Genomic DNA, 15,193 nt, shown 5'->3' with positions numbered 1-15,193 from the left:
CAACCAGATTATTCTTTTCACATACTCCATTACTAAAGGGAGTTTCAGCTGCAGTATTCATAACTATTATATTAATATTTTCGTACATATCCAGGAACTTGTTAGTGAGGAATTTCACTGGTGACCCCAATCCACTTCTTCACTACCTGATCCACAATTATTTTCTTTACTGTATATGGTTGTTGACTGGCTAAACCTTGTTGTCAAATCTATGAAATGCAAAATAAAAAAAATATTCTTTTCTTTATTCCCCACCTTTAAATCCATTGCCACAACTTAATTGAAATCGCTCACTAAAGATAGACTCACTTTCGCTCGTGATGGTGTCTTCTGTGTTTCTTACATATATCACATCTATCGCTTATCTCCTCTATAAGTTTAGTGTACTCTCCATCCCTTAGCAAAATTTTTAATCTTTGCGAAGTTGGGTGGGCAAACTGCCGATGCAATTTTGACACCATTTGCTTTTTTTGTCTTCCAAATTCCTATCCCCGACACTAATAACACTTCTTTAATCTACCTAGTAGAAAAGTTAGGTTTCATTAAGGGAATACAGTAGTTTTGAGATTGGGTAAATTATAAATAAATAGGTGTATTTGACCTTGCCATTTTCCACATTCAGCTTCATTTGCATGTTCTTCATTGATGATATTTCACTAGACACTACATCCATGCTGATGAAATGATTGACTCCAGCCAGCTTATGGGGAATCACCACCCTTAAAGATTTTAGGGTATTATCATCTCCAAATCAAAAACTGGTGGAACTCAAATTCTTGAGCCTTATTCCACTCCTTGTCATTTGAGGAGTCCAGGTAGCATTTTAACCAATCTATTCCACACACTGTAGATGTGCATTTGCTATCTAGTGCCACACAGTTGAAGGACTCTGCCACCAAGACATTCACCACTGGGCTGAAAATTCTTGTAACTAATAGAAGGCCCTCTCTTTGGTCAATATCTCCATATACTGAGTCTCCTGTCTCATGTTTAATTTTGAGCACATTACCTCGTTGAGGATAGTTCATTGCATAATGATATTTTGAATCACATCTGAAACACTGATCGACCACACCCTGGGCATTTCTGGGATTCATTTTTTTGTCGTATATCCCTAATTCTTTTCTCCTGCCATAACTATCCAAGGTTTTTCTGTCCTCGTTGCTTTTAGTTACAAATTCTCTTTTGTATTGATGCCTGCGTCCTGTTTCTAAATGATCTCGCCACCCCATTAACACTGTATCCTCCATTTTCTGTCTTACTGCCGAATGGCTCATTTGCACCATGAATGCTGCCGGAAAGGAATGTTTTCCTAGGAATGTTTTTTAAAGAGTTTCTGACAACTGTTATAGCAGTATGTCTTCCTGCAAACTTAACTCCCGTTAGAAGTAGAAGCCTATCCATTTCCGATACTATGGCACAATCTAGTAACTTGAACGCCAGCACTGATTGGGGAATTTCTAAACAAAACTTTTACAATCCTATATATAGTCTACTGAATTCCATTATGTAATCTGCCATGGAACTTTTTTCCAACTTTCTAAATTTGTCAAAATGAGACTATGCTTTGTAAGCGCTTAATAAATCATCGTTCTGATAAGTCTTATCAATAAAATCTAATAATAATGTTTACAAAACTTCATCCATATCCAAATGCTCAGGCTCCAACTCCAAAAATACTTTGCATCTTCTTTTCCTTTTGTATGGTAACATAAATGCCCTGTTTCATCTCTTTGGCAAGGACTAATCGTATCCACATAGTTACTCCATTCTTCTATTACTCATAGGGGTCACTCTCTGAAAGCATCAGTGGATAATCATACCCCAACACCTAATATTTTGATTCAGCCACTCTCCCTTTTCTTTAGAGTGACTCCAAACCACTCTGCTCTTAAAGTTAATTCCAAATACAGCCTATTGTCTGAAGAAAGATTATTTTCCAAACTTTTACTTACAAGCAGCAACCATTCTCTGCTGCCACTGTTAAGTTCTAATAGCTGTCCAAAACCAAGACAGACTCTTTCAGACAGAGTTTTATTACTAGTCATAAAACTCTCCACAGACAACACTAGTCTCAGCTGTTATCCCTTTCATACAACCAAATGGGTACTTAATTAAACAACCTAATAATTAGCGATTGAACTGCTTTAACTGTTTCCTTCCCTAATAACCACTGGTGCTAGCAATAATTAAAAGCTGCTGGCTTCTGAATGGGACATCTGTTATTCAGGACACGAGAACTCTGACGCCAACCATTTGGTGCCATTTGGCTTTTCATTGCATGGGAGCACCTGGAAATGCCGTGGTGGGGTTGCCACCACTCTCCAGCCCTATGATTCTATAAGCCCCTGTGTCCTCACTTCAAAACCTTAGCCCACCTATTGTGGGAGTGCATGGGGGATGAGTTAATATCAACCCCAATATTAACCTACTTCATTTAGATTTCTAAAACAGTCATCATACCATTTCTCAATCTTTCTCAATGGAAATATATTTCTCATAACGCAATCCCTCCAACCCTTCAATCATTCCATTTGTTCCCTTCTCTATCCTTTCAATCATTGCAATATTCTTTTTGTACTGTGGTGACTCGAGTTTCAAGTTGCTGCTAAGAATTCTCCTCGTGATCTGGCTCATTGCCTCAATTTTCATCACCAAAAACAAAGCATTTGCACCAAATTCTGTTCACCAACAGCCCTGTGTTTGTTGATCTACATTGGCTTCCAGTTTGGAATGGCTTTAACTTTAAAATTCTCATCCCTGTTTTCAAATGTCTCCATGGCTTCATGCCTCCCTACCTGTGTAACCTTCTCCAGACTTCTAGATCACTGCACTCCTCCAATTCTGGCCTTTTGAGAATCCTTGATTTTCATCATCTCACCATTGGTGGCATTGCCTTCAGTTGCCTGGGGCTTAAGTTCTGAAATTCCCTCCCTAAACATCGCCACCTCTCTCTCTCCTTTTTAAGTAAACTCCTCAAAACCTTTGATGAGCTTTTGATCATATGTATTATCATCTTTTGTGACTCGGTGTCAAATTTTGTTTGATAATGCTCCTTCAAAGTGCCTTAGAATGTTTTACAGCATTAAAGACTCTATGTAAATGCAAGTAGTTGTTCTTGGCAGTGTCTCAAAGGCTGGAGTATGTGCTAACAAAAAATATCTGTGCTTGGAATTTAAAATTGATACCCTTGATAAGATTACAACAAAACTACCCTCATAAATCCTTCCAAAAATCACGTGGTAAACAGACATTCACAACAATGACACAAGCCAGGAGGAGCCTTTGCACACCTGAAGAATCCTCTGTACACAATTCTCGTTTCTGCCTCAAAAAGGTGTTCCAAGAAGTTCACTGAGATTAGGGTGTTCACAGCTCAGCATGGGAATGGCAGCACTGGATTAGGTCAACACTTGAGGAGCAGATTGTGTCCTTGTAGCACGTTGTCTGTCATACAGCAGAGCAAATGGAATAAACTGGTATTGACAACCTCAACGTGCTGTGGAAGCAAAAATGGTCAAGTTTGTGTCAGCCACACATGTATTATACACAATATAAACTTCACATTTCACCTCTCTCTCACAGATGCTGGAGGGAGTACACTCTTTGCTAAACATGCTCTGGTTCACCCCTGCATTTAACTGCTCTGTAGAACATTCTAGAGCACCATGTGACACTGACTGACCTCACAATGTCCACAGGTGTCTCTTTACCATTGTCTGAGTTTGCACTTTGCACCATGCGACCCGGAGTAGCGATCCCTGCACACAACAGAAAATAGTGCATCCTGCTAAAACATAGAATAGGGTTCTCGACAAAAAGGTGGGCAGATTACTTAGAGTGTCTGGTGTTCCTGCTCACTGGAGCTCCTTCCTGGAGACTGTCAAAAGACCAGCTCCTCCCACACCAGTTAAACAAGCCATGAGGGTGAAGCAGAGGAACATGGGGTCAGTACATAAGCTCCCATCATCACCCTGGCTGAGCCTGCCCCAGGCTAGTATCCATTAACACTGAGTATTACAGCTAACAGCCCACTCATGTGCCAGCTACCACCTCCAGGGACCTGTCTAAACCAAGCATTTTCACCCTGAACCACACTCTGCTGTGACTGACACTGGGTCTTGCCCCTAGGGTGATAATTAAAAAAAAAACAAGGCACAAGGAAGTCTAAGGAAACTAAGACATGGACAAAAGGAATAGAAGAAATGGCAAGCTAATCTCTTGAGCCAGAAGAAATTGAAGTGATGTACTACTGCAGATGGGAGCAATAGGAAGCAAGGGCAGTGTTGATGCAATTAGAAGAGATTCTCCAACCATTCATGAAGTGCCAGAGATGGAATTGTGTGTTAGTCCTGCCCTGTGTCAGGTAAGGCTTTCCAAGGCTAGCGAGATGTTGCCAAAATATCTTTTAAAAGTTTCAGAGAGATTGGCACTTGGTGCCTATCCTGTCCCACCAGTAATGGGAATGGTGACCATGGGTATTGGTTGCAAATGATGTTGGTCTCTTTAAGAAGCTGAGGATGGGCAAGAAGTTGGATAAGATAGCCACAGATGTGCCCTTTGATTCAGTGCAGAACTGTCTCTGTACATTGATGACTTTCCACATTCGCAGGTGTCATCAGCGTCTGGAGTGAGAAAACAGAGAACCTGACAATATATTGAGTGCATCCAAATACGGAGGCGAGGGGGGGGGGGGGTGTGGGGTGAATTTCCTCAATGTTTTAGGTGCATTAATGGTGCATTTCTTTAACCGAGGAAATAGAGGGATGTCATTTCTGCCATACATGTGCCTGGAAATGCTTTCCATGTGTACCCTCACACTTCTTCATGTGTTACTGCGACTGGCTTTCAATTTTGATATCCTGCTACCCTGACCACCCCACCCCAGCCCTATCCCCACTGAACTCCACATTGTCAGAGCAGCTCAGGAACAGCAGTTCAAAAAGGTGGTGGCTCAAGGGCAATTAGGGATTGGCAACAAAAGGTATGACTTTTCCTCTAGAAGTGTCTCTCTCTCAGCCCATTATTAGGGAGGAGGATCAACAGCACAGGTTAGAGGGACGGAGAGTTAGGCACTATTCCAGAATACAGCCCACCAGATGTCATCCCCACCCACAGAATTTAAGACAGCACAGATCTTGGAACTCTGCATCATAAGAGTTTGCCTCACAAAAGCTGCAATGGTTGAGCTTGATGACATCTGTCTGTCTCAGGAGATGATGGACTGCGCCCAAGGTCTATGTCACTTCTGCATTGAACATCATCCTCTGTGGCTGTAGAGGTTGATTTGAGAGCAGCAATCCCAACCGCAGCAGGCACAGATGAAGAGCCTTGGCGCAAGATTGACTGATGTTTATTCTTTCTGCCAGGCTCTCTTTTCCACCATTTGGTCATTTCTTTTGTCCTCTGCTTTTACCTTTCCTTCCTGCCTGTTTGTCTCCAGGCAGTCGAGTCAGCAACAAGGCCATGCATTTACTCTCAACACATTCAACTTGAGCTTTCACTTACAGTTGTCCTTGTGATCAGTTGGTCTCATGCCGATGGTAAGCTCACAGAGAACATGTCTTTGGCGAAGCAGCTATCAACCATTCAGCTCACATGACCCAACCGATTCATCGCTGACTCAAAAGAGCAAACATGCAGGGGATCCCTGCACACAGGCATACTTCCATATTCAGTGCTCTATCTTGCCAGGAGATTACCAATAATTGTCTGAGGCAGCAGAGGTGGAAGCTGTTTATCATCTCTTCTCGGGTTGCATAAGTTTTCCATGCCTCTGCTACTGGAAAGGGGGGAGCTGAGAACATAAGTCTGGTACACACGGAGCTTTGTATTTTTAGTTAGTTTGCTGTTGGTTCACACTCAGCTTCTCGATTTTGACATAACAGCTGTGGCCTTGGCAATCCTGGTGCTGATTTCAGCATCAAGAGAGAGGTTGCTGTTAATTGTTGATCCAAGGTATGTGAAACTGTCGATGACCTTCAGAGTGAGGTTGTCAATGTTAATGGAAGGTGGAGTCTCTACATTGTGACCCATATCTTTGGTCTTCCTGACGCTGATTGTCGGTCCAAACTCCTTGCAGGCCCGGGAGAACCAATCGACAAGCTATTGCAAGTGAACTGCAGTATGGGATGCCAGCATAACATCATCAGCAAACAGCAAGTCACAAATAAGGACATTACGCACTTTTATCTTGGTGCATCATCTTGCCAGTTGAACAGCTTGCCGTCAGCTCTGGCATGCAGGTAAACACCCTCATTTGAGTCGCTGAAAGTGTACAATAGCAGTATGGAGAAAAATATGCCAAAGAGAGTTAGCGCCAGGATGCAGCCCTGCTTTACCCAGCTGCTGATGCTGAAAGCCTCCAATGATGCTCCATTGTAACTGGTGGAACTGCATGTTCATGTGGAAAGAAGAAATGACACTCAGGAGTCCAGGCGGCCAGCCTATAGCCTATTTTCCACATCAGTTTAAAGAATCCATCAGTGCTGACATGATGAAAGGTGAGGTCCCTGAAGGCAATGTAGAGGTGGGTCTGTGCTGTTCATGGCACTTTTCCTGAAACTGCTGGAGTGAGAAAATCAGTCAACTGTTGGTCTGCTAGCTCTAAAGTCACACTGAGGCTCAGGGTAGATGCTTGATGCCAGAACCTGCAATCTGCCCACCATAGTAGAGCCCAACAAGGCCAATGATATCTTGCCAGTGGTAAAGCTCCAGGAAACAACGGCATTCCATTGAAATCATCAAAAGTGGAAAACCAGCACTGCTGCAGCATCTCCATGAGCTTTTGTGTCTCTGCTAGAAGGAAAGATTTGTGCCTTAAGACATATATAATGCAAACATAGTCACCTTGTACAATAACAAAGTGGATCACAGTGACTGCAAGTTACTGAGGCATCTCCTTGTTAAGTATTGTGGGGAAGGTCTTTGCTCGCATTGCTCTGGCTAGATCACAGATCCTGGCACTGCAATGGGCATTTTAAAAAATTCATTGATGTGTGTCAATCTTCAATGAGCATCCCCATTCCTGACCTTATGATGGAAGAAGGGTCATTGAAGGAGCAGCTGAAGGCGACTGAGCCTAGGACACTACTCTGAGGAACTTATGCAGTGATATTCTGGGCTGAAATGACTGGCCTCCAACAACCACAACCTTCTTTCTTTGTGCTAAGTATGACTCCAACCAGCAGAGAGTTTTCCCCGATTCCCATTGGCTCCAGTTTTGCTTGGGCTTCTTGATGCCACACTCGGTCAAATGCTACCTTGATGTCGAGGGCAGTCACTCTCATTTCACCTCTGGACTTCAGCTCTTTTGCTCAGGTTTGGGTTAAGACTGGAATGACGCCTGAAGTTGAGTAGTCCTGGCAAAGCCTAAGCTAAGCACTGGTGAGCAGGTTATGGGTGAGTATATGCTGCTTGGTGGCACTGTCAATGAATTTTATGGCTCAAGTTCGCTATATGCAACATATGCCAGGGAGCTGTTTGGCCATTCGTCAGCTCATTGAAGTCTTGTGCATAAGCTTTGGCACCACAGCCAGACAGTAGAGAGAAAGGGTCTCACAGTTAATAGAGTGGTGGGTTTCCCTGGGGTCCAAGGTGCTAATTAAGGCATCTATATCACACTGAAGGTGTCTACAAAGCACCCAATCTCCTTTGTGTACGTGAAGGTATTCCTCTCAATGAAAGAGTAGATAGTTTGTGATGAACCTCCAAGAATCCTTCATGTCAATATCTGGTGTGCAGAGTTGCCATGACAGCTTTGTTCTTCACAGAAGAAATTAACCACAGTATTACAGTATCTTTACAGTGTAGAAGGAGACCATTCAGCCCATCGAGTCTGCACTGGCTCTCTGAAAGAGCATTCCACCTAGTCCCACTCCCCTGCCTTATCCCTGTAACCTTGCATATTCTTTAATTTCAGGTAGCAATCCAATTCCCTTCTGAATACCTCGATCGAACCTGCCTCCACCACCCTCTCAGGAAGTTTGTTCCAGACTCCAAACAGCCTCTGGGTGAAAAAATTTTCCTCACATCACATTTACTCCTTTTGCCAATTGTTCTGAATCTTTGCCCTCTAGTTCTTGATATTCTGTTGAAATATAATGATTAGGAGCAATTAGTCTAACATTTGTTGATGGAGAAGTTACTTGAACTTTATTGAAGATAGAGTCACTAAGCGTTTGGACCAATGTACGTTTATCAGACAGCCAACATGGATTTGTAAAGTGTAAGTCTTGTCTAATAAATATAGCTGAACATTTTGAGAAGGTAACTAACTTCAAGATAAGCTAATATCTATGGATGGTGTTACGAGCAGGTGAGGAGGGGTGGTATAGCTCCCCTGTTCGCCCTGTCCTCATTCGACTGCAGCAGGATTCTGTTTGCAATGGTATACTTGCCATTTCAGTGAATCGTTAACCGATAGGACAATGAATAGATTATGGACACACACACACACACACACACACACACACACACACACACACACACACACACACACACACACACACCAGAAGGGACCCCATTTAGGGCTTCTCCCTAAGCTGCTTGTCCTCAGTTCTGCTGAGAAAACATGTGCTTAAAACTCACAAAGGGTTGGCAACTCATGTGACTTTTCTTCTCCAACTGCCAGGGAGGTTCAAAATAACACAATGTCCGTGTATTCCAAAGGTGACTTGATTAGCTAATATCTGGAAGCTAACTTAGCCAGAGTCCTACTGTCGGAGCGGTTAGTCTTAATGGCCAATCTCCAACAGTTGAATACCTCGGATGATTGCCATAGATGCCTTGCTTAATGACTCCGGAAATGTGAGTTCTTCTCACTCCCCTGAAGTCATAAGGCAGGATTTTCTCTGAATTGCACTAATGTGGTAGAGGGTGTAAAAATCGATGTTTTTCTCAGCAGCCACAATGGCGGTTTTTCAGGCCATATCGTCCAATTCTCACTTCATTAATTATGCAAGAACAGGAAACAGACTGTATCACTGGCGAGCAGCCTCTGAATCATCCAACACACTATGATCTCACCTCTTCCTCACTCTGGGCACCAAATTTAATCTGTAGCCGCTTGCACAGTTCTCAATGTCTACAGCCCAACTCTGCTTCACCCAAGACATGGCCCCAAAAGCCAAGAAGATGGCAGCATCAAAATTCGGTGACTCCTCACTGGAACACCTTTTGGATACCATGGAAATCCACTGCAATGTCCACTGTCCCCGCTCTGGCTGAAGGAGGTCCAACAACCTCACCACAAAGGCTTGGGAGGTGGTGGCAGTGGTGGTCAGTGCCAACACTGCACAGTAAAGATCAGCCACCCAGTGTAGAAAGAGGATGAATGATCTCATCCACACCACCAAGGTAAGTCAACTATTTCATCACTTTCAACTCACACACTCACAAACCCATCAGACATTCACAGGGATCTCACTCACTGCCAGCTCAGTGGACATCACCACTCACTCTCTCACACACACCTTCATCTCCTCTGCAGATCATGTCCTCATCCCATACATGACACCACTCACACATGCCAGGCATCCTTCTCATCTTTTCTGGCATGTATCTTGCCCACACTCTCTCCACCTGTCTTTATGCAGGAGAAGATTGTGCACAATCACAGGGAGAGGTCCCAGACCAGGGTTGGAATGCCAGAACTCAAGGTTCTAACGGAGTTCGGGAACAGAGCCATCGAGCTGGCTGGAGAGGGTGTACCTGCGGTGACGCTGAGACTCGCAGCACATACCCATGTGAAGATCCTGCTCCAGATCATCCATCAGTCCACCCTATTATGAGTGCAAACTCCTGTTTTTCACTTGGCTGCCATCCACTAATTACCTCTACTTTCTGTCATAGGCATCTCTGCAAGCGCCTGACCCCCTCAGCCTGCCAGGCCCTCAGCTCCAGCCCTGAGGACACCTTGGATGAGAAACCAGAACGCAGCAGCTTGGAAGACCCATCAGAGCGCTCACCCACACCCTCCGCCTGCGCAGAGACTCACACCTTGATGGGATCTAGATCTAGAGCAGGCTCAGGGTCACAATCTAGTGAGCACAGTGCACCATCTGGTCCACAGCAGGTGGAGGCAGAGACATCTGAGATAGCCAGCACTTGGAGGACAGTTGGAGGTCACGATTCAGGTGACTCCAACTCAGATGACAAGCCTCTGGGCTAGGTCCTAAATCAATTGCTCGAGCTGTAAAGATAATCACGGGAACATCAGGAAGGGATGTCAGATGCATTCCTCAGATTTTAAGGGCTGATGAAGGAGTCCATCCACCTTCAGTCTGTGGTTATCTCGCTGTCATGGCAACGCACCGAGGTCGACACTGGTAGGATGGCTGGCGCTATGAAAACCTCAGTTCAGGACATTGGTCCTGCACTGCTGCAGGAGCTGCACTTCATTGGTATAGGCATTGGTGGCATCCATGTTGCGGAAAAAGCGAGTGAACACTCAGACCCTGGAGGCTTGTCTAGGAAGTCTTTATTAAAACCGTGATATCATGGAGAGCCTTGTCACATAGAACGGAGTGAACCAGTCTCTGACTAACACCTCTTTACACACATAGATATAGCAAAAGGTTCGTGACTGAAACTTGGGCAATTACAATAGTTTCAAATGGCTTCAAAGGATAGCGATTAGTGTTAATGATTTAACGATTAGACAGGACAATGTCGACGGTTCAGCAAATAGATAGTGTTAAAAACAAAAAACTGCGGATGCTGGAAATCCAAAACAAAAACAGAATTACCTGGAAAAACTCAGCAGGTCTGGCAGCATCGATGGAGAAGAAAAGAGTTGACGTTTCGAGTCCTCATGACCCTAGTGTTAATGGCTACATATCCTGGGCAATGCACACACAATAGTTTTTTTTCTCTTGGATTTTGCAACTGTATCTGACATCCGAAGCCCCTTCGTCTGGGAAGGTAGCACCGGCCCTTTGATTTGCTAATTTATGTGCTGGCTGCATGACTGTTTGGGGACATTCTACAGTAATTTCATTATACATGTATTTTAATTTCCTTTCCCAATTATACATGTATTTTATTTCATTCACAATTATACATGTATTTTATTCCACCACAATCCATCAGTGTGAACACGAGAGGCGTTTCACTCCAGTTGCTCCTTCCCTTTGAGGAGTCAGCCCTCCCTTGAACACCTACAGGGAGGAAGACCAACAGCTAGACACCTTGGGGTCATCCACTCAGGTGACTACAGGAGTCTCCAGCGATCAAATCCCGTCTTCCTGTGAACCCATCACCTCCAGCTCCACAGGTTGAGGAGAGTGTACATGCCTCACGGCAAAAGACTTAAAGCAGGCCAGACGCCTCCAGGTCTCAGCCCTCCAGAGGATGCCCGCTGAAGTCATCACAGACAACTGAGCATAGCAATCAGCAGGCTGTCTCCACCTCAACTGTGGGTGTCAGGAATGCACCCAGACCTAGCAGTAGGATTAGGGAATCAAGAAATAATAGGAGCACTGCGATGGCACGGTGTCCACAATATGTATGTAATGTTCACAACTGTAAATAGAATTGCACCCTTTCCACATCTCTTGTGCATGTCTCCTTGTTATGATGGGCTGTGTTGCAGTCACTCGGGGACACACCATGGTCCCTTCCTCCACTTGTCACACATGTCACTATCATGGGCCACTCATCAAAGTAGTGTGCTTCCATATCACCACAGTGTGCGTCCCTTTTGCACATCATTTTTGACATCAGTGATGTCTTGACCTTAATGTTAAGTGTGCTTGTGGAACAAACCTCGTTCACATGCTTTGCAGGGTCATTTCTTGTTTATTCTTGGCTGTGTAAGGCAGAGGCATTCTCCTATCTCATCTGCATTCTTGAACGGTAAAGGTGTACGGTGCAAGGAGAGATGTGTTCACAAATGGAGAATGGTCATATATCATGCAATCCCATGTGCTCTGTCTCTCAGCAGGGTTTCCATTCTATGAGCTCATACTCAGAGCTCATGTGCGCTGCTGTCAGCCAACTGCGTTTCTGAGTGTACATTGCTAAGCTCACCAATAATTGAGGCACTTTGCTGCCTCAAGGTGATGAAGCCCAGCCCCTCTCAGCCACATTATAATCATAGCTCTCGAATGTCTAACCTTGTGCGTCTCTCACCTTGCGGTTCTGCGGGGCCAAGGCTCTTGACACAAACTTGGGTTGCAGGGCTGTGCGTCCCCTCACCTGAGCACTTGCCGAGGTCACTGATGCTAACTCCAAATGGTGATTTCTAGGGGGCAACAGAGGCTTTGAGCAGGCTCTGGAAGTGCACATGTTTGCTTTAGATAATGCGGACGGGCGAGGATGTACAGAAGCTGAAGTGTGCTCTTTATTAGCAATGACATGTGCCCTTGAGGGCATCATGGTGTGTGTGCATTTTGGACTTAGCAAGGACCAGGGCTGGCCATGAAGGCACAAAGCCTGTGCTAAAGAGGAGGCATTTTAATATCTGGCAGGCAAGTGTTTGACGTTGTCATGCTCAGTGGTCCGCATTGATATCAATCTGAGTATAAATGTAGCCCAGGATCCCTCACTGAGAGTGCCGGCTGTCAGTGTGATTTGGAAGAATTCACCACAGATGGCTGAGTCATCTCTAAATGGACTCACAGCAGCGGAATGTCATCGCCTACATGTCCCAAGTGTGAATTATCTGATTCACCTTCGATGTTACACAGAATGCATAGTTCCATTGCTTCAGATGGATCTCCTTGAGGAACCCTGTCACTTTGAAAGCTTACAGCTATGAGATCACTGAGGATTGACCAAGAGCTCCTGGCTCTTGTAGGCTGCCATTTTGATTGGGATGCTGGAGAGATGCTTGAAGAGGCAGCACCTTCTGACATCTGATGCCGGGACTCCCTCCTCCTGTTAGCACCACATCTCAACAAGGACACAAGCTGCCAAAAGTTAATCATTGTTCAAAGGATCAAGACAATGTGGGCCTAATGTGTAACTATCAAGTCCAAAAAAGTACTCACCACAACTTATCATCCTCCTGGTGGAATCTGATGATTACCAGGGCTTCCCACGCATGCCTGCCTCATCTGGCCCATGCTATGGCCTCTACCTCTGCAGCATCATCTTCTTTGAATTCAACGCCCTCATCCCCTTTGAGGTCCTCCTCATTGGAGGGGATGTGCAGCTCCTCCACCTTGTCATCTGGCAAGTCCTCCCCCTTTGCAGTGGCAGGGTGTGAAGCGTGCAGCAAGCCACTATGATCATGAGACTATCTGAGGATTGTTCCGCCAGATCTGTCCAGACATCAGAATTGCAACTTTAGGATCCCTATGGTGTGCTCCACCAATGCTCAGCAACCGCTTCGTTGTACCTTCTCTCTGCAGGATTTTGAGGCTGCTGCGTGGGTGTCATCAGCCATGTCCTTTGTGGGTATCCTTTGTCACCGTGCAGCCAGCCCTGAATCCTGATTTGTCCCTTGAAGATGTCTGGAATCTGCAATCTACTCAAGATGTATGAGTCGTGGACGCTTCCTGGGTATCTGGCGCAAACCTGCATGATCAGTTTCTTGTGGTCGCAGACCAGCTATACATTGAGCAAATGGTAGTCTCACCTGTTTAAGTGTTGCAGTGCCTGTTACCAGTGAGCTTTTATCACCACATGAGTGCAGTCAAGGGCACCTGCACCTGTGGGAATCTGGCGCTCTCAGCAAAGCCCAGTGCTCTGGTGTCCTGGCTTGTTTGATCTCTCTTGAAGTTGATGTAATTGTGGGCCTTGGCAAAAACGGTGTCCATGACCTCATGAATGCAGTTGTGTGCGGACGCTTGAGAGATCTCACCTCAGTGGAGCCCTGGAAGGAGCCATTAGTGTAAGAGTTCTGAGTGGCTGTTATTTTCACAGCTACCGGCATTGGATGCCCTCCCAGAGCCCATGGTGCCAATTTCTGGTGAATGTGGCAAATATGAGTCACCAGAGACTTGGACATGCAGAGCCGTTGGCAGCACTGGTTCTCGCTCATCTGCAGAAAAGATACTCAAGTTCTGTAAACCCTGGGTCTTGCGAGCTGCCTACACATGACAACTCCACGAGCCTCATCCCCTGTGTCTGGAGGAGGCCCTGTTAGCTGTTGGTTTAGAGGGTTTTGCTCTTCCCTTTTGCAATCCAGGCGCCTCCATCGCAATCCTCCCTCCTACCTTTAAGCGATAATGCAGCAGCAATAAATCCAGCCTCCTCCCTCCTGATGGTCTCTTCTCTGCAGTATCAATGAGAAAGAGACAAGTGTCAGCATTGGTCACCAAAGTTCCTCTTTCTCTCAATGACTCGTCAGTAAATGTGGGTTTAGGGGCTTTGTTCCTGTGCCGAGAGTACTCGCCCCTGAAATGATGGCCAATGCAGCGTGTGTATCAAAGTCACCCATACCCCCCAACCCCAACATGACCTTGCTTTGGCCAGGTACTTGGATGTGCTGCTTTCAGCCCAGACACTGGAAGCCTCATTCACCGCTTTCTAATACTACACTCTTGGGAATAAACATGAGGGTAAATGTTCTTTCAGGGAAATGAGATTATTTGAGGGAGGCCTGAGGCTTCTCTTCAGTGAACCATCTAGCACCAACTTTCTAACAGGCTTCTGAGGTTTGTCCATTCGCCCAATTGCTCTGGAGTTCATTATTCCTCTGGGGAATTTCCAGGCTGTAAACAAGGGTTTAAAACAAGATGATTGATTAGTGTCACTTTGCGGGATTAGTCTTGCATGAATGGGCATCATTGCTTCACTTTCCTGATTTTCTGCACTGTCATTGAAAAGTTCCCAACATGTCTCAGCTGTGCCTCTCCCTGCATTTGAGAATGCACAGTTCAGTGGATGTCCCTTAAATCAACCCCCCACCCCAATTCATGCAGCTGCCCTCCAATCCACCTGCACAGCCCCGACCAGCAGACTTTTTCCTCAGTTTAACTTTGCACTGCGCCATCGCTGCAGGTTGAAAGATGGTGGTGCCGAGCTCTCAATGCCAGACCAGCTTGGACCCTCCCTGTATGAGTATAGAAACCCTTCCCATCATCCCAGAGGAGCTTCATGTTCATATTTCCCTCCGTCACACTCCTCTCCATTCATCCCCTGTATTCCTTGATCCTGATGTGCTTCTGCTGCATGTCCATTTGTCAGCCCCTGAACATTTTGAAGTGGATGTGCCTGTGGCCCATGTGGACCTCACCCATCCCCA

At 45.3% G+C, this 15,193-nt stretch overlaps 1 long non-coding RNA gene across 2 annotated transcripts in view; it reads right to left on the bottom strand.

The window, feature by feature from the left end:
* LOC121268942 overlaps positions 1-15,193 on the bottom strand; it is a 40,051-nt gene that overhangs the window by 19,853 nt on the left and 5,005 nt on the right. For both annotated transcript variants that reach the window (XR_005941284.1, XR_005941285.1), the window contains exons 3-4: positions 8,032-8,089; positions 3,294-3,499 (exon numbers count right to left, since the gene is read on the bottom strand). This is a non-coding gene — a long non-coding RNA (uncharacterized LOC121268942). The remainder of the gene's footprint in view (positions 1-3,293; positions 3,500-8,031; positions 8,090-15,193) is intronic.

The sequence above is a fragment of the Carcharodon carcharias genome, chromosome 23 (genome assembly GCF_017639515.1).
Source record: "Carcharodon carcharias isolate sCarCar2 chromosome 23, sCarCar2.pri, whole genome shotgun sequence".
NCBI lineage: Eukaryota > Metazoa > Chordata > Chondrichthyes > Lamniformes > Lamnidae > Carcharodon > Carcharodon carcharias.
This window is presented reverse-complemented; position numbering and strand designations above follow the sequence as displayed.